This window comes from Tursiops truncatus, chromosome 1, assembly GCF_011762595.2.
Source record: "Tursiops truncatus isolate mTurTru1 chromosome 1, mTurTru1.mat.Y, whole genome shotgun sequence".
NCBI lineage: Eukaryota > Metazoa > Chordata > Mammalia > Artiodactyla > Delphinidae > Tursiops > Tursiops truncatus.
In genome coordinates this window covers 31,448,855-31,476,003 of record NC_047034.1, presented here as the reverse complement: position 1 = coordinate 31,476,003, position 27,149 = coordinate 31,448,855, and the positions used below count along the sequence as shown (strand labels likewise).

At 37.9% G+C, this 27,149-nt stretch overlaps 1 pseudogene; it reads right to left on the bottom strand.

Moving 5' to 3' along the window:
• The window catches only part of LOC117309426 (UDP-N-acetylglucosamine--peptide N-acetylglucosaminyltransferase 110 kDa subunit-like), a 55,924-nt pseudogene that overhangs the window by 11,115 nt on the left and 17,660 nt on the right, over nucleotides 1–27,149 (bottom strand).

The window sequence follows — 27,149 nt, the reverse complement described above, 5'->3', positions numbered from 1 at the left end:
CCAGGATATTTGTCTCTTTTTCAGCAGATTGCAATACAAACCACATTCATGGATATGCTTCTTGATGATCTTTGTAATACTTTAACAGTTGACCATTTCCTCATGCCTCTTCACTTTAACTTCAATCTGGTTTTTCACTAATGACCTCACATTTCCTTCTCTAACACTTGGTTGTGGGCCTCTTTTCCAACTCCAACTCGCATTTCACTCTGGAACCAAAGGAAGACTCACACCTTCCTGCTTTTTAGTGATACCTCAACGTCATTACCATATTGTGATCACCCTGAAGAATAACCATACAATTGTTATTTCAGAGCCATCTGACAGTTTGTAGCTCTAAAAATTAACTAAGGACCGCATTTGTCAAAAATATCCTAGTTTAAAATTTTGGTAATACAGCAAGAGTAATTCCAAAGTCATTATGCTACAGTTCCAGATTAAATAGACTAGAAAAAGGAAGGTTGCCAGATGGTGGTTTACATTATCTACAGACTGTCTCGGCTCAAGGTTAACTTCCCTGGGAGAAAACCCATAAACCCAGAATCATCAAAAATAACCTGCACGTGCAGGGGGGAGACAGCTTTGCTTGTCAAATTTTACATTCTTTCTGATATCTGGGCCCTGGTGATTTATCTCCCATGGAATGGAATAAGGAGGGGAACAAGTAGGGACAGTCCCTTCGAGCAGCGGCCGCATGCCTGGCATGTCCGTAGCCTGCTCTCAAGGCTGAATGCTTCCCACACATATGTTGCCTTGTTTAAGCCTCAAGCCCTCGATCCTTTGCTGAAATACAATAATTTCATTCCTATGGTTTTCAATACCAAAAACTCAACCTCCAGGAGGGCTAAAGTCTAATTTGTACTCCAAACCAAGTAGCAGTGCAGTTCGCTACTACTGAGACTGAATCCATAAAGACTTCAAGACCACGCCCAGAAGACAAGTTATTATATATAATACCCTAGAAGGTCTGCAACATAATTATCATATACATAGCTGGTCCTTCAGAGCTTTTTACCTATAACATGTTTCTTTGATGAAAGTTATTTAATGTACTGGAGATAACTGTGACTTACTGATCAAATATTTGAATACTTATACTTATCTGGGATTTCATTTCTGCTGAAAGAAAAAGGAAGAATAGGACTCACTAAAAAAAAAGACAACATTAGAAATGAAAGTAAAAATCTTATCACACACTATGACTTTTGGAAGCAGCATAGAGGGGCAGTCAACGGTAAAACACTGGTGAAATATGTCAGCACTCTAGGCCAAAAATCCATTATCGTTATCATCAGTGACAGTACCACAACTGTGCCCTTCAGAATTAATAATCACTCCTAAGAATCTTCATTTGGCACCAGATGATGCGGTTAAGAGAAACACTCTGGGAGGTTTTGAATCAGACTTGGTTTTTTGTTAGTCAAGTTACAGGATTTTTAAAGTGGGGGGAAGGGAAGAAGGAAACGGACCAGGAAAAGAATTTAAGCCATCATCTATAAACCAACAAAGCACTGATAGTTCCGAACATTATGTCAGACACTAAAATGACTGATATAGGCTCAAGTGGTTTACAAAACCTATAAAAAGACTACACCAGCAAAGTCCCCATTTATCTGTAGAGTTCAGAAACTAAAACAAGGAATATTTTAGCTTAAAACCTTATCTAAAGAGAATCATATACACTTCACATGAATAAAAATACCTGAAACCAAACATTTTTAAAAGCTCCAATACCCAAAATATAAAGAAAAATATTAATTCAGAAGACTCAATCAATCCATGATAATCACAAAACGGCTGGGCAATCTCTATCTCCCTTCCACACTAACCATCCATCCCATGGAAGACCAAGGGAGATCAGACCTTCCAGACTTACCTTCCAGACCTTCCAGACACCTGGCTGCTGCAAAATTCTATGGAGACTCCTTGTGGAACAGCAGTTTCCCATCTCTTGTGTCTCTCCCTATCGTGATCATGATCATGCAGGAAGCAAGTCTGGCTGTGCTATTTCTTATTATTGTCTGTCACCCATCTGCAACATGGTATTGTACAGATAAGGAAAAAGTAGTTCCCTTTCCCCCAGAAGGTTGAGGCTCAGGTACAGGGTAATTCTCCTGTGCACACAGTCATTATTTAGGCCGACTCAGTGACTTCAACAGGCTTAATCATGTGATCAGGTTTGTTGCCAGCTGCGTAATGCTCCCACATCTGTAGATAGAGCCGCTCTAGGTCCATTGTGTATTGTTTGGTGTTGAACAGAGGGCTAGATGTTCTCTGCTTCCAGACTTTGCCACGAATTTTCTTCAGGTATTCTAGCTCAGTTCCCAGTTTCACAGCTATGTCTTCATATTCTTGTCTATTTTGAGCAATAAGCTCAAGACAGCCTAAACATGTGAGCTGGGAAGCTGCAACTCGGGAAGCAAGAGTCTCTCCTGGCATAGTCACCACGGGTGTCCCTGACCAAAGGACATCCATCCCTGTGGTGTGTCCATTACAGAGTGGAGTGTCCAAGCAGACATCAGCCAGCTGGCCTCTCCAAACATGTTCCTCCTTAGGAGCAACAGGTGAAAAAATGATACGGTTCTGGGGAAGGCCCATATTTTGTGCGTACTGTTGAATATTAGGTTCTCCTACTGCTGGAAAACGCAACAGCCACAGTACACTTTTGGGAACACGCTTCAGAATATTTGCCCACATCTGCAAAGTAGATGGGTCAATTTTATATAACTGATTAAAGTTACAGTACACAATGGCATCTTCCGGTAACCAGTACTGAGAACGTGTGGTTACAATAATGGAACGGGGAACCTCCTCTCCAGTGGCAGCCTTAATGTTGATCTGGGTAGTTGCCAGTCCATTGCTATACTCAATCAATTAATTGTTATCTGAATTTGTCCTCTGTTAATCATTTCAATAACTGCCTCTGCAATAGTATTCATAGGAATGACAGGCATATTAAGAGCTGTATTACTGTTGTCTGCGTTGTCTCCTCCATCAGGACATTTCATCTTGACAATTTGCACATCTGGGAGACTATCAAGAAATGCTTTGAGGTCGATGCCATTCAGTACAATCCGATTGTCATAAATGTGTCCATTGGACTTAAAATCGATGACTGCTTTCTTCTTCAGGTGAGGGAACATATTAGCATGATCACCAATAAAGAAAGTATGGGGCATATAAGCCAGTTTCTCAGAATACTGCTCAGCAACTTCAGCAGGTGAAGTTTCCTGATCAGTGATGATATAATCCATGAAAAGCACGCCACTGGTCCCAGGGTAGCCCAGCCACATTGCCTGAATAGGAGCTGGCCTGAGAGCAAAGAGTTCATTTCGAGCACCCCTGGTATAACCATTCATATTTACAAGGATGTGTATACCATCTTTATGGATGCGATCAGCTGCTTTCCCATTGCATGGAATCTGAGAAAGATCAATGAAATGATGGGCTTCTGCCATCACCTTTGCTCGGAAGTTTGTGCCATCATCTGGGCTCAGGGCATAACAGAATACCTCAAATTTATCAGGATTGTGCATGCCTGGAATAGACTGCATAAGATGAGAAGTAGGATGATTCCCAAAGTCAGAACTCACGTATCCTACACGCAGTCGACCATCACTGAGCTTCAAGTCTTTTGGATGTTCATACTGTGGTTTATGAAGGACATTTATCTCATCCAAGCAGAGGTTCCCATGACTCTCAGCAATAGCCTTCCTGAAGCCATGAGAAAGAAGACAGAGCATACTATGATAAGGCTGCACAGAAGGCAACCTATTCTTCTCCAACTGGTCAGCCACAATGCTGACCAACTTCTTCATTCGCTCATCATAGTCTGTCCAATCACAGACAATCTGCAGGCAATGAGCCAAATCACAATAAGCGTCAGGAAAATCAGGTTCAAGCTTCAGAGCAGTGCGATAAGAAGCAATTGCTTCTGGAATATTCCCTGAATACTTGTGAATGGAAGCCAGATTGCTGTGGGCATCCGCAAGTGCAGGGTTAATCTGAATGGCACGAGTATAACACTGCAAGGCTCCCTGAACATCCTGCATCTCCTTTAGAGTGTTTCCCATATTACAGTAGGCATCAGCAAAGGTAGGACTGATTCGAACAGCCTCCTTATAATGCATCAGAGCTTCCTGCAGTTTTCCCTGCTGCTGCAATACACTTGCTAAATTTGAATGGGCAACAGCAAACTCTGGGAAGACTTCTAATGCTTTACGATACAAGCGAACTGCCTCTTCAATGTTTCCTTGGTCTCCTTTGATATTGGCTAGGTTATTCAGAGAGTCTGCATGGGTGGGACACAGCCGGAGAGCTGTATTATAACAATCTTCTGCTTCAGCAACACTGCCCTTCTCTTCCAGAGCGTTGGCTAGGTTGCAATAAGCATCAGGGAAATGTGGTTGCAATTCAATAGCTCGCCTGTGTCTATTGCCAGATCTATCAGGCCTTGCTGGTAGTATACACAAGCCAGGTTGGCAGGTACCACTGCATGATTTGGACTCAAGCTTAGGGCACAAAGGTAAGCTGCCACAGCTCTGTCAAAAATCCGTGCCTCTTGCAAGACATTTCCTAAATTGATAAAAGCATCCAGAAAATTGGGGTCAAGGGTGACAGTTTTTTTAAAGTGATGAATTGCAAGCCAAATCTCCCCTTGTGCATTGAAAACACAGCCAAGATTACTCCAAGCTACTGCAAAGTTCGGTTGCGTCTTCGTTGCTTTCAAATAACATGCCTTGGTTCCTTCCAAGCGACCCAGGGCCTTGAGCAGGTTCCCCAGGTCACTGTGAACACAGTACAAATCAGGATTGCACTGAAGAGCAGAGACGTAAGCTTGTACTGCCCCTTCCATGTCACCTGCTGCTACCAAAGCGGCTGCCAGGTTAATATAACCATCGATGAAATCTGGTTTGAGACGCAATGCACGCCGGTAATGCTCAATTGCTTCGTGCAACTGCCCTCTTTCCTTGTACACATTCCCCAAATTCGAATAGGCTTCTGCCAGAAGAGGGTTCTGTTTAATTGCCAGAGTACTAAAGTGGGCAGATCTGTCCAGCCTTCGACACTGGAAGTGTAGAGATGAAAGTAATAAAAGTACTCCCGTATTGTCTGGCTCTTGTCTCCACAGCTGCATGCAGTGTCTCTCAGCTGCCTCAAAATCACCTGATTGATATTCTTGATGAGCCAACTCAGCTAACCCTTGGAAGGAAAGCATACGTTTCGTTGGTTCTGTGCTGTCGGCCACGTTGCCCACGGAAGACGCCATCTGGAGCTTCTGCAGAGAGTGATAAAAGGGGGTAATTGAGTCCCGCTGCCGCCACTCCTGGCAAGAATGTTTCTAGAGGTAGCAAATACGAGGGCAGCAGCCGTACCACTGCTTTGACAGGCTTAAGCGGCGGCAACAGTTACATGCACCAAACCTTAGGAACTCTAGTTGGCCATCTACCTCTCACGCTCTTGAAATCTTAATTCTTAACCCTGCCCTCTTCCACCATTTTTCTCCTAATCAGGGAATAAAAATTACCTATACACTTGCCTTAGAAGAAATCAAAAGTCAGTAGTCCAAACACTTTTCAAAATTTTGTTTTCTGCCCAGTTGGAAAGGAAATACATGATTGACTTTACTTCATCATTCATATAGTCAATGTGGAAAACATTAGGGCTGTGAATTTCAATACAGTAAGTTCAGAAAATTTTAAATTGGCCTTCCCAAACCACTAATAAGTAACCGATGTTGTATATAATGCTAAAATCTTAGAGACTGAGTTTGATATTTTAAAAGTTCTGAAAGGATTAGCTAATTTCTCATCATATTTCTCATGCCTCAAACCTGAGTATTACTTTTTAAAAAATAAATTTATTTATTTTTATTTTTTTATTTTTATTTTGGCTGCGTTGGGTCTTCAATGCTGCGTGCAGACTTTCTCTAGTTGCGGCGAGCGGGGGCTACTCTTTGTTGCGGTGCCCGGGCTTCTCATCACAGCAGTTTCTATTGTTGTTCCACAACTCTATGGGTTCCTTTTTAGGTCCTGTGAAGAACCCTAGAAATTAATTCAGGTAATTATAGGTTTTTGCAAAATTGTCAAAAGTGAGATATTTTAACTTCCATCAGGTAAGACCAGCGTCTCTTTCTTTGCCAATTTTCCTTCTATCATATTCCGCTATGTTGGATCATATTGGAATGGCCACAGGCTTTTTTGAAATCTGGCTAAGGAGATTTTCTTTTGTTCTGTGGTACGCGGACCTCTCACTGTTGTGGCCTCTCCCGTTGTGGAGCACAGGCTCTGGACGCACAGGCTCAGCGGCCATGGCTCACGGGCCTAGCCGCTCCGCGGCATGTGGGATCTTCCCGGACCGGGACACGAACCCGTGTCCCCTTCATCGGCAGGTGGACTCTCAACCACTGCGCCACCAGGGAAGCCCTAAGGAGATGTTTTAAGTGAGGCTATTATGTGATTTTCAGACACCGCCATATGTAATTGACTATATACCATCCCATTACAGGAATAACTTCCAGTACTCATACTGACTACTCTACTGACTTAACCTAGCACAAGACACAGAAGCATAAGGACAAAAACCACCTTACAATATAGCCATGTCTTGCACTTCAGAGCTCTCAAAGCATGTGCGTTTGAAGAAGAAAAAAAGAACTGAAAAGTACAAAACCAGAAGCTATTCTGTGGAAAATTATTTCAATCATCAGGCATGTGAAAGATAAGTCAAAGATTCAGTTTTCATCAATGCTTAGTCAAAACGGAAATTTTCTTCTGTCAAGAATATACTCCAGAGGCTTCCCTGATGGCGCAGTGGTTAAGTAGCCACCTGCCAATGCAGGGGACAAGGGTTCGAGCCCTGGTCCGGGAAGATCCCACATGCCACGGAGCAACTAAGCCGTGGTGCCACAACTACACTGCCTGCGCTCTAGAGCCCGTGAGCCACAACTACTGAGCCTGCGAGCCACAACTACTGAATCCTGTGTGTCTAGCGCCCGTGCTCTGCAACAAGAGAAGCCACCGCAATGAGAAGCCTGTGCACCGCAACAAAGAGTAGCCCTCACTCTCTGCAAGTAGAGAAAGCCTGCGCACAGCAACGAAGACCCAACACAGCCAAAAATACATAAATAAATAAATAAATAAATAAAAGAATATACTCCATCAACAATGTGTGTAATGGAATGGTGTGAATGAGTATTTTATCAGAATCCCTGTAATGCACAAACCTATAGCAGTACTGAAATCAGTAATGCATTTATAATAGTAAATATTTATGAGGAAGTAATCCATAGAGGTTTTCTCAAAGTTAACAATGAAAATTAATGTGACATTATCAATAATAAATTGTGAAGCTGAAATAAACTTTTCTAAACTATTAATAACTAGAAGCAAATTCTAATCAACCATGGTACAAGAAATCAATGTCTATACACTACAAAGTTTATTTCTTAAAATTTTATTTCGAAAATATATAAACTGTCGTATGAGGAGGCAGTTAAAGAATATATAGCTAAAAGAGTGGGGGAAAAGTTGTATAGAGACACATCTGGCAGTAGTTCATTGTTAAATGTCATTTTTCTAGATTTTGTGACACCTATAGTATTGATAATTGAAAGCATTTAAAAAATTGTAATTTGAAGATTTGCTACTTCCAGGTAGAATAAAATATTTTGAAGCAAAACAACGTTTCCACTGAGAAAAACAAAAAAAGCCAAATAAAATAGCCAGCATTCAATCAAAAAGTTCTAGACAAACCAAGAGCTAGAATCATATGACTAAACTTCTAAGAAAAGAACAGATAATACAAAAATATTTATATAAGATATTGTGTATCTTTATCACAAAAAGTCTTTATCAAGAAAAGACTTTAAAATCACCAGAATTAGTATGATATTTTATTTATTTGTATATTATATTTATATATAGATATTTATATATTTATATAAAGAACTTAAAGATAAAGCCCTAGTTAAGGCAGTGACAATAGCAGTAGCAGTGGGAGTGAAAAGAAATGGTTATATTCAAGCATATTTTGTCAGGAAAAGTCCAAGATCAAATGTCTGACTGCACACATGGGATGGATAGACGGAGTGGGAAAAATCAAAGTTAACTATAGAGGTTCTAGTGAAGATGGGGTTGCCGTCAACCAACCCAGGGGTTGCGATCATCCCCAAGGTCTAAGAGACTCAAAGGGAAGGTCATGGTCAGGGGCAAAGTTAATTGGTGGGAAAATAAGACTCCCAGTCTCTCCATCTCCTTATACCTGTTTTTTTTTTAACATCTTTATTGGAGTATATTTGCTTTACAATGGTGTGTTAGTTTCTGCTTTATAACAAAGTAAATCAGTTATACATATGTCCCCATATCTCCTCCCTCTTGCATCTCCCTCCCTCCCACCCTCCCTATCCCACCCCTCTAGGTGGTCACAAAGCACCGAGCGGATCTCCCTGTGCTATGTGGCTGCTTCCCACTAGCTATCTGTTCCTTATACCAGTTTTGTTTTTCTGCTCATATACGTAGCAGCATTTCATTCAAGGGGAAAGTCATTGATCTGACTGGTCAAATTAAACAACATAGTTCAAGGCACATTTACAGTGGTTAGTTCCTCTACAATTTAGAAAGTCACATTCACAATTTCCCTCTTCCTACGCCGCAGAACACATTGGCCATTCCTCCAAAGTTTCCACTCCACAGAGTGGACCAGAGATGACATTAGCCCAGAACTGAGAGCTTGGCATGAGATGGTGTCAGCCCCACGTAGAGCTCTGGCATAAGTTATAACCCAATCCAGCTCTACAGAGAGCTCTGCATGGAATCATGGGAGTAAACTCAGCCATAATAATGGGATTCTGTTTTTCATTTGCTTTTCTTCCTTGCTTAACTTTCCCTGGCCACTCTGACAAACAAACTTTCAGGCATTCCTGGGCCACTCACTAACTTTATTCCATTTAATCTCATCCAGATTCCCAAGAAAATTACTAACTATAAGGAGGGAAATTTGGAACATGGCGAGTTTTAGATGCCTGAAATATGCAGGTCATTGAATCCAGTTAAGTAGCAAATTATCTGGATCTCAAATATGCCAGTAGAATAGCAGACTAAGCTCAATTTAATGTACTCTTACTGGAGACACACGTAAATTCTGGGTCAATTTTGAAAAAGTTAAAAGGACATAGCTGAGATTAAAAGAAAGAAAGGAACACCTGCATGTTTCAGAAAGTAACAGAGAAATTAAATCCAGAGAAAGAAGAGCGGACTGATGTCTGTGGGTTCCGTTCCTTAGTATAGGCCTTATGTAAATAGGGGCTGGAGCTAGAAATCTAACATTACCTTGAGGCCAGGAATTTAGACTCAGGATGGAACAATATTGAGAAGTTGGTACAGATATCCTACAGAAATTTCACGAGGAACTGCTTAGTCCATTAAGAGGGCCAAGGGAGGTGGTGAGGAAGATTGATATCTCTTGAAAACCTTCAGGTACAGAAAACATCAACACCTCTGAAAAGTAGGCCTCTCCTTCCCAGCGTTGTGATGGCCAGGTTGTCACTAACCTGTAAGGCCCTGTATGAATCAGAAACTGCAAGGAGAGTAATTCAAAGAAAAACAGATGCAGGATGGGTGTGGCAATAAATCCTAGGACCCTATCAGAAACAAAATTAAAACCACTCTAAAGGGAAATTTTAACAAACCAGAGCAGAGAGTATCCTAACCAGAATAGAATAATAATTCTGAGGAAGTTACTTTAGTTATTTAAGTAATATTCAATGCATTTCCATGGCCAGGCCCTTTTGAAGAATTCTAAAACATATACAAACAATTAATTTACATCTTACATATCCCACCATCCAGAGCAAAATTCACTTAAGTACTGTACTGGTGGAAATTGAGCAGCACTATGGAAACAATAAAAAGGTGTTTACCATCAAAAAACGTCAAGGTAAGAAAGATAATGTCTAATTTTTAATTATCTTGTGGTTTATTGAAATCTTTTGGAAACCCAAAATAGAGAAAACCTAGGAGGTAATGAAGACTTAAATCTTTAGAGATTTATCAACTCATCTATAAAAGCTTTATTAATCTCTTCTTTTAATACCATTGCTGAGAGGTATAAATGTGTCCAGTGATAGGGTTGAAGAAGCCTGAGAGAATTTCAATTGTTTACTATTCTTGGTCAGCTATTAAGACCTTTCAGGAGCATCTTGATTTTCATGGCATCATCCAACAAAAAGCAGGATATTTTACAGAAAGTCCTGGTCCACTTTTTGGCTTGCTTTTGTGTTTATGTTTTTGGTTTTCTCACATTGGGCGGTACATTAGGCTACCTATTGCATACTCCCTCAATCATGCATGCATTCATTCAGACAATATTTACTGAGTTGTGATATTTAATTAACACCCAATAAATGATGTTTAGATGAATGAATGCGCTTTTTATCAAAGTAAGTGTAAGTACTGAGAAAAATTACAGAATGTATGATCCCAGCCCCACAAAAGCGTATAATTGTGTTGAGGATATAACATATGCTGATGAAATAACTAATATATCATATTGGACAGTTTCTAAGTTCAAAAATGAGTTTTTATAAATAATCAGAGCATAAGGAGGACAAAGAAGGGACAGTTCATTATGGGTTGAATCTATCAATAAATGTACATTTCAGATGAGATTTGAGATTGACCTTAAAGAAAGAAGAGGACTTAGATATATGAACAGAGAACAAAAAAAGGCATGGTGATAGCATGTGCATAGATAGTGTGGCCAATATTTATGTTCTTCATTAAAGATAGTCAGAGGTAACCCAAATGTAACTGTTCCCATGGTTCCATTCTCAGTATCCAAACAAAATAGCAAATACTATCTTAGTAAAACTAATGAAAAACAGAGTCTTTAACAAAGAGATTGTGAAGGAAAGGGGGAGAGAAAGGCTTGCATCCCACACCACAGAACAAAACTTATTTAATTATGTTTCATTTTCTCCCTCCGAAAATTTCCTCTCCTTCTCTCTGTACGTCTCTCTTCTCCCACATCTGGCCACACTCTACAAGCCACCTTTCCAGATCTTTCCAGAACTCTCCATCCTAGTTTCATTATGCCACAAGTTAAACATCTCACAGGTCTCCAGGATGCATCCTCATCACTTATTCCACAAAGACAAACAAAGGACACTTCTCATGATCACGTTTCTTGGAAGCAAGAAGTCACGAGGAGTGATTATAAATAATATAAGGTGAAGAGCAGTGACTTAAAATAGCATTTTTCCTCTTAGAATGTGAATACAGGGAACTTTAGGAAACTAGAAAATCTAGAAAGGATTCATTGATAATTATTTATTTTCAATGAATAAAATAAAACGTAATAATATGGCTAAACTCTGACAGATTAACTTTTTCAAAAGTTGCTTTCACACACCTTCACTATTGGGATGTTTCATAAACACATCTTTCCTTCTTCACTTTCTTCTTTCTTTGCAGATACTGGCACCAAACTTTCAAACAGTAAGAACCTTCCCATAAGTCCGTTGCCAGGCAAGATTAAGGTATAACAATCCAAACAGATTTTTGAAGAAGATAACTGGTTGAAAGCACAGGAAAAGAGCTGGGTTTCTCTTTTTCAACAGTCACATAATGAGTAATGTGGGAATTGGTTTACAGAGTCTCTCTCCATGAGGGGCTAAGGTTAAGATTAGAACTTCTGAGGCCAGAAGAGCAAAATAACTACAACACCACACATATTTTCAAGAGCCGCCCTTTGGATGTGAGGGATTGATTTTTCCCACTCTTTTTTCAGCAACCCAACTGGTGTCTTTAGTAAATGACATAAGAGAATACAGTGTGGCCAAGAAGGCTTAGATTTCCTTAGCCCCAAGTCAGATATTCTCAAGTGACTGTCCACTCAAATTAAAAAGAGAGATTTACAAGAGGAAACTGGATACAACTGAGTGTACTTTTATTTCAACCCTTTACTTGAATGTTTCTTGTTTTCAGTTCTCCACTGAAGTTGCCTACGTTAATATATTTTTAAGAACATTTCCTTAAGTTGAAGTATTCATTCAGTATATTCATTTACTATAATTGAGAAAAGCCAAATGACTTAGGCAAATTCATTTCTATATTGCCACAGCAGTGTATTGTGAACTAAATGACACCTGGCAGTTCTTTACTCAGATACTAACTCAATTAGAAGGCAGAACAAGGATACCTACCCATTCAGGGAAGGAAAGGTCACTTAGCCTCTGTAGCTGTCTTAGGTCTCTTATCATCACAGTAACAAACTGAAGACTAAAAACCATACAATCATCTCAATAGGTGCAGAAAAAGCTTTTGAAAAAATTCAATATCCATTCATGGTAAAAACTCTCCAGAAAGTGGGCATAGAGGGAACATACCTCAACATAATAAAGGCCATATATGACAAGCCCATAGCTAACATACTCAATGGTAAAAAGCTGAAAGCATTTCCCCTAAGATCAGGAACAAGACAAGGATGCCCACTCTCACCACTTTTATTGAACAGAGTTTTGGAAGTCCTAGCCACAGCAATCAGACAAGAAAAAATAAGTAAATAAAAGGACTCCAAAATGAAAAGGAAAAAGTAAAACTGTCACTGTTTGCAGATGGCATGATACATAGAAAATCTGAAAGACACCATCAAAAACCTATTCGAGCTCAAACATGAACTTGGTAAACTTGCAGGATACAATAGATTTCTATATATAAATTTTGTATCTCTATATACTCACAGTGAACTATCAGAAAGAGAAATTAAGGAAACAATCCCATTTACAATCGCAAAAAAAGAATAAAATACATAAGAATAAACCTGCCTAAGGAGGTAAAAGACCTGTACCCAGGAAACTATATGACTCTCATAAAAGAAATGAAAGATGACACAAACAGCTGGAAAGATATACCATGGTCACGGATTGGAAGAATTAATATTGTTAAAATGACCACCATACCCATTGAATCCCTACGGATTCAATGCAGTCTGTATCAACATATCAAGGGTATTTTCCACAGACCTAGAACAAATAATTTTAAAGTTTGTATGGAAACACAAAAAGATCCTGAATAGCTAAAACAGTCTTGAGAAAGAAGAACACAACTGGAGGAATCATGCTCCCTGGCTTCAGACTGTGCTACAAACCTACAGAAATCAAAACAGTATGGTACCGGCACAAAAACATCGATCACTGGAACAGAATAGAGAGACCAGAAAGAAACCCATGCACTTATGGTCAATGAATCTATGACAAAGGAGGCAAGAATATGCAATGGAGAAAAGTCAGGGCTTCCTTAGGGATGGTTTCATCAATTTGTTTTCCTAAATGGACCATACTTTTCCATGTCTTCATACACCTTGTGATTTTTTTGGTTGAACATTTGGCTTTCAAATATTATAATGTGGTGTCTATGGAAATCAGATTCTCTGACTTTCCCAGGGTTTTCTGGGCTTTGGATTGTTGAAGGCTGTAGTAGTCTGTTTGTTTAGGGACCTTTCCAAACTATTTTTGCAATGACTGTACTCCTTATCGTATGTAGGCACTGAAGTCTTGTTCCTTTAGTTCATGTTTAGCTAATGTTTTGACAGAGATGTCCTTGAATTCCTGCACCTAAGACAAACAAAAACAAATATACACAAGCACATCCACATGCACACTCAAAACCACACACCTCTCCCCATTGTGCAGATTACTGGATCACTCCTTCAACATTTAGCTGACCTGCACTGAGCTCAGGGCTCAGCCCATGGTAAAAGCTTAGAGACTCCCCTGACGTTTTCAGAACATGCATCTGATCTTGAGTATGCATGTGGCTTTCTTAATTTCTCTGGACACATGTGTACGTTTTGTATGTTCTAAGTTCCCAAAGAATCTCCCCCAATGTTTGCTCCTGCATCTTATGTGGTCTATTGTATTTCAATGCACAGTCTTCTGCCCCAGCCATCTGTGCTTTGTTAGTTCACCTTGCACTTTTCTTGAGCAATAACCGCTGCTTTTCCACACTGTGTTCCAAGTTAGCTAAGACAGAGTTAAGCATCTTCTGTCAGTCCTTCAGGTAGCTCCCAGACAGGTTAGAACAGATACACATAATAATCTGAGAGTACGGTCTCTTCTGCTCCCTCCTGAAGCAGGATTGAGGGTCCCATACTAGGAATGATCTGCTGCTACTTTAAGACTATCACTGCATCAAGACTCCACCACTTTAAGACCATCACTACACTAACAGTGGATGGGGCAAGGGCAAGTAAAAATGCCACAAAGCTTTCCTGCCATTTTCAAATTGCCTCTTCCCTGGTTCAGTATGTGTTTGCTTGCTGTAGATCTTTGCCTGATTTCAGGACTAAGAGAAACTCAAGGAACGCCACAACAAGAAACAGTATAATCAAACTCTCAGATGCCAAAAGACAGAGAAAGAATCTTTTTTCCCAAAGGAGAAAGAAAAAACAAATTTGTTACAAAGCAGGGATCCTCAAAAAGATTTATAGCTAATTTCCTATCTGAAACCACGGAAGCAAGAGGCCAGACATATTTAAAGTGCTGAAAGAAAAAACTGTCCACCAAGAATTCTATATTTGGCCAAACTGGTTTCAAAACGTAGGGAGAAATTAACACATTCCCAGATGAACAAAGGCTGAGGGCGTTTGTTTTACAACTTCCTAACACTGCCCTATGACAAATGCTAAATTGAACCTTCAGGTTGAAATGAAAGGACACTAGCCAGCAACTCGAAGCTGTATAAAGAAATAGAAATCTCCAGTAAAGATAAATACATGGGCAAACACTAAAGCCAGTATTGTGCTACTGGCTTGTAACTCTACTTTTTATTTCTTACCTGATTGAAAAAAGAAATGCAGAAAATAATAATAAATCCATGTTATTGAGCTCACAAAGTATAAAGGTGTACTTTTTGACAACAATAATGTAAAGAGGAGGAATGGAACTGTAGAGGAACAGAGTTTTTGTGTGCTATTGAAGTTGGTTTCAATTCAAATGATATTGATTGAACTTTTGAAGGGTAAATGTAATCTTCTTGATAACCACAAAGAAAATATCAATAGACTTTATGCAAAAAGAAATGAAAAAGGAATCAAGAGTTCACTACAAGAAAATCGGCTAAGCACAGAAGAAGTCAGTAATGGAGTAAATGAGGGGCAAAAAATGCATAAGACATACAGAAAACAACCAGGAAACAGACAGAATTAAGTTCCTCCTCATAAGTAATTTTTGAAAAAGTAAGTGGATTAAGCTCTCCAATAAAAAGATAAATATTGGCAGAATGGACTTTAAAAACAACCATAATCCAAGTTTATGCTGTCCACACAAAACTCACTTGATTTCAAGAGACACAAGTTGGTTGAAAGTTAAAGCACAGAATAAAATATCCCATGCAAATAGTAACAAAAAGAAAGAGAGAGAGAGAGAGGAAAAGAAAGGAAGGAAGGAAGCAAGGAAGGAAGCAAGGAAGGAAGATAGATCTGGGATGGCTACGTTAATATCACACAAAATAAACTTTAAATCAAAAACTATCACAAGAGGAAAAGGAGGCCACTATATGTTGATAACAAGTTCAATCTATCAAGAAGATATAACAACTATAAACATATATGTACCAAAGAACCCCCAAATATGTGAAGCAGTCATTGACAGAATTGAAGGAAGAAATAGATAGTTCTAAAATAATGGTTGGAGATCAATACCTTGCTTTCAATAATGGATAACACATCTAGACAGAGGATCAGTACAGAGGTAGGGGGACTGAATAACTCATTTAACCAACTAAACCTAACAGCCATATATAGATCACTCCACTCAACAACAGCAGAATACACATTTTTCTCAAGTACACATGGAACATTCTCCAGGAAAGACCATATGTTACGCCACAATACAAGTACCAAAACATTTTTAAGAAACTGAAAGCATACAAAGTATCTTCTTTAGCCACAGTGAAATGAAGGTAGAAATCAATAACAGAACCATTGGTAGCCATTTCCCATCATGCCTGCCACACATGATATAAAGCAATGAAGGGAAAAACGTAATTCACCATTTAGAAAAGTGGGAAAGAGGACATACCATTGACACAGAGGGTGTGCTGTTTCCCGTTGTCAGGGATAGAAATAAATTAGCATCATTTATTCATTAGTGTGTTAATTTCTTGGTCAATCATTGCGCAGCCAGTGTTTCTGCCTGATGGGAAGATATCCTATACTCAGTGTTGAGCGGAGACAACCTTGAAAGGGACATTTAAAAGGATTATACTGTGATGGGCTTAGCAGTACCCTTCCTCCTATGCCAGTATTTAGGCTGGGGTATTTCCATGCAGTGTGTACAATCGTAGGCCCCAGGTCACCAGAATTTAGTTGGATTCGTTTTGTTAATACATTCCCTCAGTACTTTGTCTTTTATTTGACTGTTGCATTTACTTCATTCTTTATTATCACTGCAAAACAACTTTGTTTCCTGTTCAGATGCCAAAAAGTGGATATCAATACCTCCTGAGTTTTACACATCACAGATCTGTTTTACATATCAGAGAGAGAGACCGCAACTATTTCCAGTGACTTTGAGACATACTTTGAACATGTGATTAACATGTGGAGTGTTGAAATGTGTGTCGAGCTCATTATACTTACTCTAAAAGGTTTCAAACTGCAAAGATTTAAAAATCTTTATCTCTGAATAGTTTTCCTGTGCTGTCCCTTTGTGTCAGACTGTTAATGTGCAGTCTGGCACCTTCAAATAACTGTGGCTTTGTAACCAATTATTTACATGTTGTTTTATCCACAGAGAATCCTTTTTTAAAAAAATAAATTTATTTATCATTTATTTTTGGCTGTGTTGGGTCTTTGTTGCTGCACATGGGCTTTCTCTAGTTGGGGCAAGCGGGGGCTACTCTACATTGTGGTGTGTGGGCTCCTCATTGCTGTGGCTTCTCTCGTTGCAGAGCACGGGCTCTAGGCGCTGGGGTTTCAGTAGTTGTGGCACGTGGGCTTCAGTAGTTGTGGCTCATTGGCCCTAGAGCACAGGTTCAGTAGTTGTGGTGCACGGGCTTAGTTGCTCCGCGGTATGTGGGATCTTCCCAGACGAGGGCTCGAACCCATGTCCCCTGCACTGGCAGGCGGATTCCCAACCACTGTGCCACCAGGGAAGTTCCCACACAGAGACCCTTAAGGCCAAAACATACAACTCGATTAACTACACTTCCTCCTGTTCAAATTTCCTTCATCTTTTCTTCATCTTCTGTCTACGTTTCCTTGGCCCTGTTTATATTAAGTGCTTTTGCCATTACATTTGATTGTCTGTATTTTGCTGAGTTACCACAATGCTTTATGAGACATGGTAGAAATATAAATGGTAGGATATAAATGGTATCCTATAAATGGTAGGATATAAATGGATATAAATGCATTTAAGTAATATATATATAGATAGATAGGTAGATATAGATATATATATGAAGTTTGCTTGAGTGCAGTGTTTTTTGTTTTCTGTACTGAATTCATTAGCATGGGTTGGTAAAAAATTTAGCATAGGTCAATATGTAATTTTCTAAACTAATAAAGTCTTAAAAGTGAGGAATTAAGTCTTTTGAATTTTATTATTTATTGTAAAGAGCAGAATAGCATACATAAACAGGTGCCTAAGGAACTTGTATTCTAATATGGAACTCTCATGAACACCTATTTTTTTTTCTTTTAATGGTATGACAGTAGGCCATTTGATTATTTCTATTTTTATGGCTTTAACTTTAGAACAATGAAATATTCGTAAATTTTAAAAAGTATTTTTCTGGGGCTTCCCTGGTGGCGCGGTGGTTGAGAGGCCGCCTGCCGAAGCAGGGGGCGTGAGTTCATGCCCTGGTCCGGGAGGATCCCGCGTGCCGCGGAGCGGCTGGGCCCGTGAGCCATGGCCGCTGAGCCTGCGCGTCCGCAGCCTGTGCTCCGCAACGGGAGAGGCCACAGCAGTGGGAGGCCCACGTACCACAAAAAAAAAGAAAAAAAAAAAGTATTTTTCTTTATTTGATGCGGGTGGGATACTGGAGAAATGAAAGGTCAAACACCTATTGAGGAATCCATACTTGTCTATATATTGTGTACTTTTATTTCAATAACTGATTTAAAATTCCTAAAAGGATGCTATAATAAGTTATTATGCCATTTTACAGACTGAATTAAGTGAATTTCAGGGAGGTATGAAACTTGCCTAAGGCTATCCACCTGCCAAGCGGTAGGAGTGAGAATTAAATCCAGGTATACCTATCGCCAAAGTTTCTGCTCATCTCTTTACATCATCCACTTTTAATAACCAATGCTTTCCTGCTTACAAATATGACTGAGGTTTCCAGACAGTCAACATTCCTTTGTAATCAGATAGAAAAATTACTGTTGATTCTCTAAAGACATATTCCTTTTCCATTAAGTGCCTTTAGTTGTTCAAATACTTCCAGACAGTAGTAATCACACAGTTGGAGACTAAGAACAGAACTCAGGGATGTGTCTAGCAGTCAGTAAAGACCAACTGGGCTCACTGATGATATTTACGGTCATTTCCTCTAGACTAACATAATCTTATTAATAAGACCCTAATAATTCACAGTACTGCCCTTGCCTGATTGTTTGTTCTTCTCCCTCTATCACTCTCTCTTTCCCCATATTATTATTATTTTTGGCAATTTTTGGTGAATTAAATTCAGGGATTAGTATTCAGGAGTACTAGTCACAAAAGCAGAGAATCTTAGCTCACCAAAGGAAGAAAATAGAGAAAAAGTATAAATTATATGAATACACACACATACACACATGTACCAACTATATGTTGCACTTCTCCAAAATCTATTCGGTATCTGCACATTTACTGTATATTAGCAGTAAGACTAGAAATGAGCGTAACGCTCTGTTTACAAGGCACAGAAAACAGACCCAAATATGGAAATTACTAGCAATGAGAATGGGGAAGAAAGACTACAACAAGGAATGTAGATATTTTTGTTTCCTAGCTATGATGCCAAATATTGAACTTTCAACTTGAGACAAGGAGGCCATAAAAAGTTGTATTAGTTTCCTAGAGCTGCCATGACAAAGTACCAGAGACTGAGGAGGTTAAACAACAGAAATTTACTCACTCACAGGTCTAGAGGCTAGAAATCTGAGATAAGGTGTCAGCAGGATTGATTTCTTCTCAAGTACCTCTTCTTGGTTTGTAGATGACATGTTTTCCTTTTGTCTTCACATGGTCTTCTCTCTGTGCATGTCTGTGTCCTAATATTTTCTTTTTATAAGGACGCCAGTCATATTGGATTATAGTCCACCCATTTGACCTCAATTACCTATTTAGGGCCTTATCTCCAAATACAGTCATATTACGAGGTATTGGGGGTTAAGACTTCTACATATTAACGTGAGCAGGACACAATTCAGCTGATAATAGAAGATAAGAGTAATTTAAGCAAGTAAGTAACTATTGTTTACAGTGAGTTGCTTAAGGATATGAATTTACTCAAGAAAAAGAAGAAATTACATAACACTGTATGTTATACAAAGATATTAAATTAATCATCATAACATCCTGTGAGATGGGCATTAAATTAGACTAAGCAAGATGAAGCAACTTATCCAGAATTGTATAGTTGGTACTTTCCAGAATTTAAACCAGGTATTTTCCCAGTTCCATTCTACGTTATATATTCATTTCATTATTTGAAATGAATTTTGAGTCTTCATTTTGCTTAGTTTCTGAAGTTATATGGGGATAGAATGGAGTTGGATATTTTCAGTGACATTCACACATGGGGAAGGAAATTGAGTGCAGAAGCTTCAGCAATGTTTCCATGGAGAACACTAACAACAGAACCAGAAACACCGTTATCCTTTTGGTTCAGTGATCTTTCCTGAAGCACTACAAGAATCAATTTTAAGAAGCCCAGTGTTTTCCAAACTTTCACCAATGGGCTCTATAGGGTCCTCTAACAGTATCTAAGAGACTAACTAGTTTCTCATCCCAAGCCACTTAAGACAAGGAGTTCTGATTGTTCTCTGTGAGGAAATCAAGTGACAATCATAGCTGGTGATTTAGGATAGTTTCTTCAGGGCCCAGGCAAAACCTAATACACAGTAATAATCATTGTGAACTGCATCTTTGACAAGGATTAATCAGGTATCAGAGAGGTCTATAAACTGGGAGAAATTATGATCAAAGAGAAACACAGACCACAGATATTTAATTAATGCTCAATTATTTATGAGTTTAACTTTGGTTAACCTAATTTTCCTTCTTCTAGACAATTTCCAATTCGTCTCCACAAAGAGACCAGAATAATCACCTTCCAATACACGATTTATTGTGTTGCTTTAATTTAAAGCATACAGTGACTTCTACATTCACTCCACCAAGTTTTGCCAGGAGAGAAAAGGAGACGTGATATTTTGTCTTGAATTAGATATGCCACCATACTTGACTTAGCTCATCCTACTGGAAGCACTTTGAGGGCAGGTTCTACAGTCTTGTCTTACATCCTCTACGGAATCAAGCCAAGGGAATCACACACAGTTACAGCTGGGAAAACATTTGTTCTGGGTTAATACTTTTAGCCTTTACCACCAAGACTTTATCACCAAGACCTATCTTTACAGTCTCGAAACAGGAGACCTTCTTGCCTTCCGTTTTCATATTGACTAGGAAGGTAAAGGGAAGAACTGAGAAGTACCCAAAGTCAGCTAGCAGCCACACAGATAAATCATCTGTGGAGATAGTGTTTCTTTCAAAAGATATAAACATAAGAGGAAGTCCTAGTGTTTGAAACAACTGTGCATAATAAAATTGCATGAAAACCTAGAAATCCAGATGCAGATCAGTAACATATTGGTTAAATAAGCTGTTATGTTCATGCAATGGACAAGTGTACATACATTAAGAAGAACGAGATACTCTTTTCTATGAGATTCTCTTTTCACTGAACTCATCAGTGCTGCAAACACAATGTTACATAATACTTTTTCTTTAACATTATATCAGGCATCCTCATCTTGTCCTGCATTTATTGCCCGTGTTACTAAAGTCTATCACTTACCTCTTTCTCTTTTAGACATATAATTTCTTCTTATTTTGGAAGCATTCATCAATCCCTATTTTACTCTTTCTTTTAAATTACAAATGAATATTGAATTTTATAAAATATCTTTTGGGGGATATTTCAAGTGATTGTATACTTTTGCTCTCCTTTGACCTTGTTATATGGTAAATTATATTTTGTTATTTTATATTATGCTATTTATTATATACTGTATTATGTTTACTAATGACATTTATTATATTATAATTACATTATTTTTAAGGTAGCATTTTGTTTTAGATAGACAAGACAACCAGTGGAATAGGAAGCATCTTAAAATTAGATGCAAGAGCATAAGGGAATTGAGATTAAAATAAAATTCACGTTTTGGATCAGCAGCAAAAATTATTCAACAAAAGTGGGAAAATATGGCTATCATAGAATTACTAAATTCTAGACACAGCAACTAGTTAAAAGTGAAAAAATAATGAAAGTGTAAAAGTATCAGAAACGTGGGAGACGTGAAATAAATTATTCATGAGGAATACCTTTCTAAGATACAAAGAAAAAAGGATACATTTAATTATATAAGAATTAAAATTTTCCTCATGGCAAAATGCACTACAAAGGTCAGAAAACAAGCAAAAGAAATTGGGAAATATATTTAGAAATGGATATGCCCCCTTTACAACTTTTGAGAGAAGCACATGTTTCTTTTTCCTTTAACCTGTTATGTGGGTATTAATCTATAATGTAAGTGCATGGTTCCTTTCCTTTAACCTGTAATGTGAGATTTAATCTATATGGTAAGTGCATGGTTCCTTTCCTTTCATCTGTAATGTGAGCATCAACATGGGGCACTGTTTCCAAGCATAGACTTTGGATGTTCCTGTACTGGTCCCGTCACTGACCATCCACAAAAACTTACAAATGCTGCTTTACTTTCCTGGGGGTTAGAGTCTTAGCTAAGAAATGGAAGCAAAATAGAACTTTCCCCCAGGGATGATAGAAGGTTTAAAGGAGTAAATATGTAAGTGACTTAGCACAGTGCCTAGTACAAGAGAGATCAATATAAGTACTTACCAGTTTTTTAAAGAGACACATGAAAGAAATAAAATGTGGTGATTTCAATCTATTGATATATATTCTTGACATTAAACTACATTGGATGACCTAACTTGCTCGTGCTTTTTCTTACTCTAGTGAACTTGGGTAGCTAATATCATAGTTTAAAATTTTTCCTTTTATATTTACAAGTAAATTTGACCTGTAAATTTCTTTTTCCTTACAGTCCTAATCTATTTTCAGTATTAGGATTATATAGACTTCGTAAGATGAATAAAGGAGCATTCTTCCTTTGCTACTCCCTAGAAGTTTTTCTTTGTTAATATTGATGTTATCTGTTTAACAGAAGTTGGATAGAATTCACCTCCCAAATGATCTGGCCGGGTCTGGTATTTTCTTGGTGAAAGCTTGTAAACTATTGACTTAATTACCTTTACTGGTGCAAGAACTCCAGCTACAAATTTCCTCTTGTGTCAGTTTTGGTAAACTTTAGGAGCTAGGAAATTGTCCACTTTACAGAAATGTTCAAATTTACTGGCATTTCATATATTCTCTGTTTGTACTCTCTGCTATAACACTGTCCTGATTCTTTCTGTATATTGTTTACTTACATTTTTGTTTTGCTTAATCAAAGTTTGTTTTTTTAAATCTTTTCAAAGAATATTCTTTTGACTTACTAAATCACCTCAATTTTATACTTCTTTCTGTTTTATTAAGTTCTGCTCATATCTTTATTGTCTATTTTTCTATGTTCTCAGGGTTTATTGTTTTACTCTTCTGATGTCAATTAAAACACTTGGTTATTAATTTTAATAAATCTTTTTACTTATAAATAGTTGAACTTTTTGAAGGTTCCAGCTTAGTTGTACGTATCTAAGGGTCAGCTCCTCCTCACAGTTGCTGGCCTAAGGCTTAGTTGACCCTATAGCAATGTATATACTGACATTTTTTTCCCCTCGACTTTCTGTGTTTTGCTACTTCTCACTTCTCTTTGCAGAGAAGCCCTTTGAAATACCCTTAACTTATTTTACAGCCAATAAGTCTTTAAAATACCGTGTATTTTTTAAGATAAATCAACTTATATAATTAGGCAGGAAATCTGATCTGCCATATTTTTAAAAACAGCATAATTTCACTCTTCTCCACGATTAATCTGCTGTATTACACGACCGTCGAGTTTTTAGCTTTATCAATGACATGTACTTTAAAAATGTTTGAAAGATCCTACCCAGTCTTTTAAAACATCCTTGCTCCTTGTTTCAGTTCTAGTTTTATGTATATTTTCTGCCTGGCACCTGATTATTCCAACATCTGATGGATGGCCTTGGGAATTTAATTCTGGTATTGATTGTTTTTGCTGATTCTCTCCACTTGTAGCTGATTTCTTCATTATTGTGTAAATTTAGATCATGAGCTCACATTTAGCTAAACTTTATCTGTGGGAACGCTATAGGCCTGTGTTGAAGGTCTACCTCTCCAGAAAGGGTTTAGTTTTGTGTTTGGAATACCACCGATTTGGGAGCATTTTAAGTTAATTTCTTAGCTTCTGTTTGCAAGACCGCAAATAAATTTGCAACCCAAACACTGTGAACACAGATCTTTGGTTCAGAATTCTCAAGATTTCCTACCTGTTTCCTACCCAGAGCAGAGGCCAAGAGAATTTGCTCTTAGTCTCCCTTTGCCAGCAGATATTTTTTTCTCCTGGCACACACTTTCATTAAAGGTGAAGCCAGGGATAGGTAGGTTTAGTTCTAACTTCCCATCTAGTAGGGATGGAGTCTTACCTCCTGCCTCCCATGTGGTCATGGCCATTTAAAAACAAGTCTCTATACCAGGTGTGTCATTCAACTACGTCCTGTATTCCAAATCCAGACAGCTGCCTATTTTTTATGGCCTATGAGCTATGAATAATTTTCACGTTTTAACTGGTAACATTTTAAATTTTAAATGGTTACCTAAGTACCTAAATAATATCCTCAATTTTGCCTCTTTGGTCTACAAAGCCTAAAATATTTGCCATTTGGCTCCATAAAAACAGGATTTCCAGCTTCTGTTCTAAGCTGTCAAGATCTTCAATCCACTCTTAATAGAGCTATCACTCTCACACATGGACCACCCTTCCTTCATGGGTCCTGGAAATTTCGACTGCACACTTCCAAAATCAACCACGCACTTAAAAATAAGTTGTGTACATTTAACCTAGCATACCTAACCCATTTCTTTTAGGAGAGTTTTTCAAGTAATCTTGCCCACCGTATTCTTCAGAACTTCATTAATAATGGCAAAAAACTGGGCTTACCTGGTGGCACGGTGGTTGAGAGTCCGCCTGCCGATGCAGGGGACACGGGTTCGTGCCCCGGTCCGGGAAGGTCCCATATGCCGCAGAGCGGCTCGGCCTGTGAGCCATGGCCACTGAGCCTGTGCGTCCGGAGCCTGTGCTCCGCAACGGGAGAGGCCGCAACAGCGAGAGGCTTACGTACCAAAAAAAAAACAAACAAAAAACAAAAAAAGGCAAAAAATTAAAACAACATTCAACAAAAATGCGAAATGTTCATAACAATTATAGAAGCACATACAGTAGAAAACTATAAACTGTTATTGAAACAGTGAGACATAACTTTTTATTCTTAAAGAACTATATTTAGGTCCCTTTTGTTTAAATAAGTATATTTCTGTGTATGTATGTATACAGTCATGTATTTATATACACATACATTATTTGTATATTTATAGAAACATATGAAATACATACCTATACACATACCTTTGATTTATATTTGTATACATACACAGGAATATAATTATATATTATATATTTATATACATTCAACTGAAAACTGGTAGTATACATATATATCGTGTATAAATGTGTGTCTACGTGCATGTGTAGAAAAGCGGGTTGAGAGATATGGAAGCATGAGTTAGACAGGGTTCAAGATTTTAAAAGTACTTATGTGTAGGTAGTGAGGTTAAGGCCCATTTGATTGAAAATATTGCATATTTTTACATCAATTGTTATGATGACCAGATTCCTATGTCAATAAAATTATAAATAGCTATACATGCTCGTATGTGTAATGTATAACTAGAAGATATATAGTTTTATATATGTATTATATTTATATTATATAATACAATTATACTAATACATTATATATTGTTATATAGAATATATTAACTATAGTGTATTATATCAGATAATAATAATTATACATTTATATATTATGATATAATTGTTTTATAATCAATATTACAGGATATATCATATTAATATTATGAACATATTAACCACAGAAATACATTTCATTACTCATATATTTTGTATATAATATATGCTAGGCAAAAATATATATTAATATAATACATAATTGTTATACACTAATATAAATATTAGTATATTACATTTATACATCAATATAATATTTAATATTGGTATATTTATATTATTTTTAATATATACATAGCTAATACTCTTTAAAGCCATCTGCTACAAGTAGAATAAGACCAGGAGTATGGCCAAAGCAAATTGTAAAAATATTAGATTACTTATATTCATTTATATGTCATTTTCCTGGAATCTGCATCTGGCTACTAGAGAGGACACACAGCAAAATCAACAAAAAGTGCCCAGGACATAGGATCCTTTATTCATTGGAACCTCAAAGGAAACACAGTGCTATTCAGTCCCCCTTCAAAGAGCCAAGAGCAAACCTTGAAGCACCCAGTAAAAGCCAATTCAAACAAAAAAGCTTTTCCACTTAAACTGGAAAAAGTTAAGTTCCCAAGAGACCCCCTACATCAACCACTGAAGCTCATTTGGCAGTAAAAACAATAATGTTCACCGAACAACAAGAAACGCAAAACAATAGGTGTTTTACCAAAAACACAAAAAAGCAGCTAATTAGTGTCTTTCCTGTTTGAAAGAAGGGGGTGGGAAGTGGGCAGACGACCTGATAGGAAAGATAAAAAGAAAAGGAAAAGGAAAATAACAGTTTCCAGTTTGACACTCAAGCTGCCTTCTGCATCCATTTCGTCAAGACCACCAAGTCAATGTGGAGGCTTTTTCCTCCTTCCCTTTTCTTTTCATGAGACCCATCACAACCAGCACTGCAGATTCCATCCAATTAAGGAATGCTGTTGCCTACATGTGTGAATGAGCTGTGAGTAAAGTACTGAAGTAGAGGACACCTAAAGTGAAACGTCTTCATGAATGTCCACGTGGCTGAGCAGCAAGTTAACCTTCCATAGATGTGCTAAAGAAGAACAGTTGGGTTTTATTTTATTTACTTTTCCCTGGACTGTGTTGAATGACTATCATCGACAAGTTCAGGCTACTTTTTGCTGAGGATTAATGCACTGGGAGAGCTGAGAGAACACTGAACAGTAGAGCTGTCTTTTTCTTGACCAGTTCACCTTAGTTTCCTAAACTCTAAGTCTTTCCCTAATTCTTTCTCCTTTTTATTGTAGTAAAATGAACATAACACAAAATTCACCATTTTGATCATTTTACAATTCACTGTACCATTCACTGGAATTTACTACTGTCACAATGTTGTGCAACTATCACTAGTACTCCTATTCAGGAGTACTAGTCACAAAAGCAGAGAATCTTAGCTCACCAAAGGAAGAAAATAGAGAAAAAGTATAAATTATATGAATACACACACATACACACATGTACCAACTATATGTTGCACTTCTCCAAAATCTATTCGGTATCTGCACATTTACTGTATATTAGCAGTAAGACTAGAAATGAGCGTAACGCTCTGTTTACAAGGCACAGAAAACAGACCCAAATATGGAAATTACTAGCAATGAGAATGGGGAAGAAAGACTACAACAAGGAATGTAGATATTTTTGTTTCCTAGCTATGATGCCAAATATTGAACTTTCAACTTGAGACAAGGAGGCCATAAAAAGTTGTATTAGTTTCCTAGAGCTGCCATGACAAAGTACCAGAGACTGAGGAGGTTAAACAACAGAAATTTACTCACTCACAGGTCTAGAGGCTAGAAATCTGAGATAAG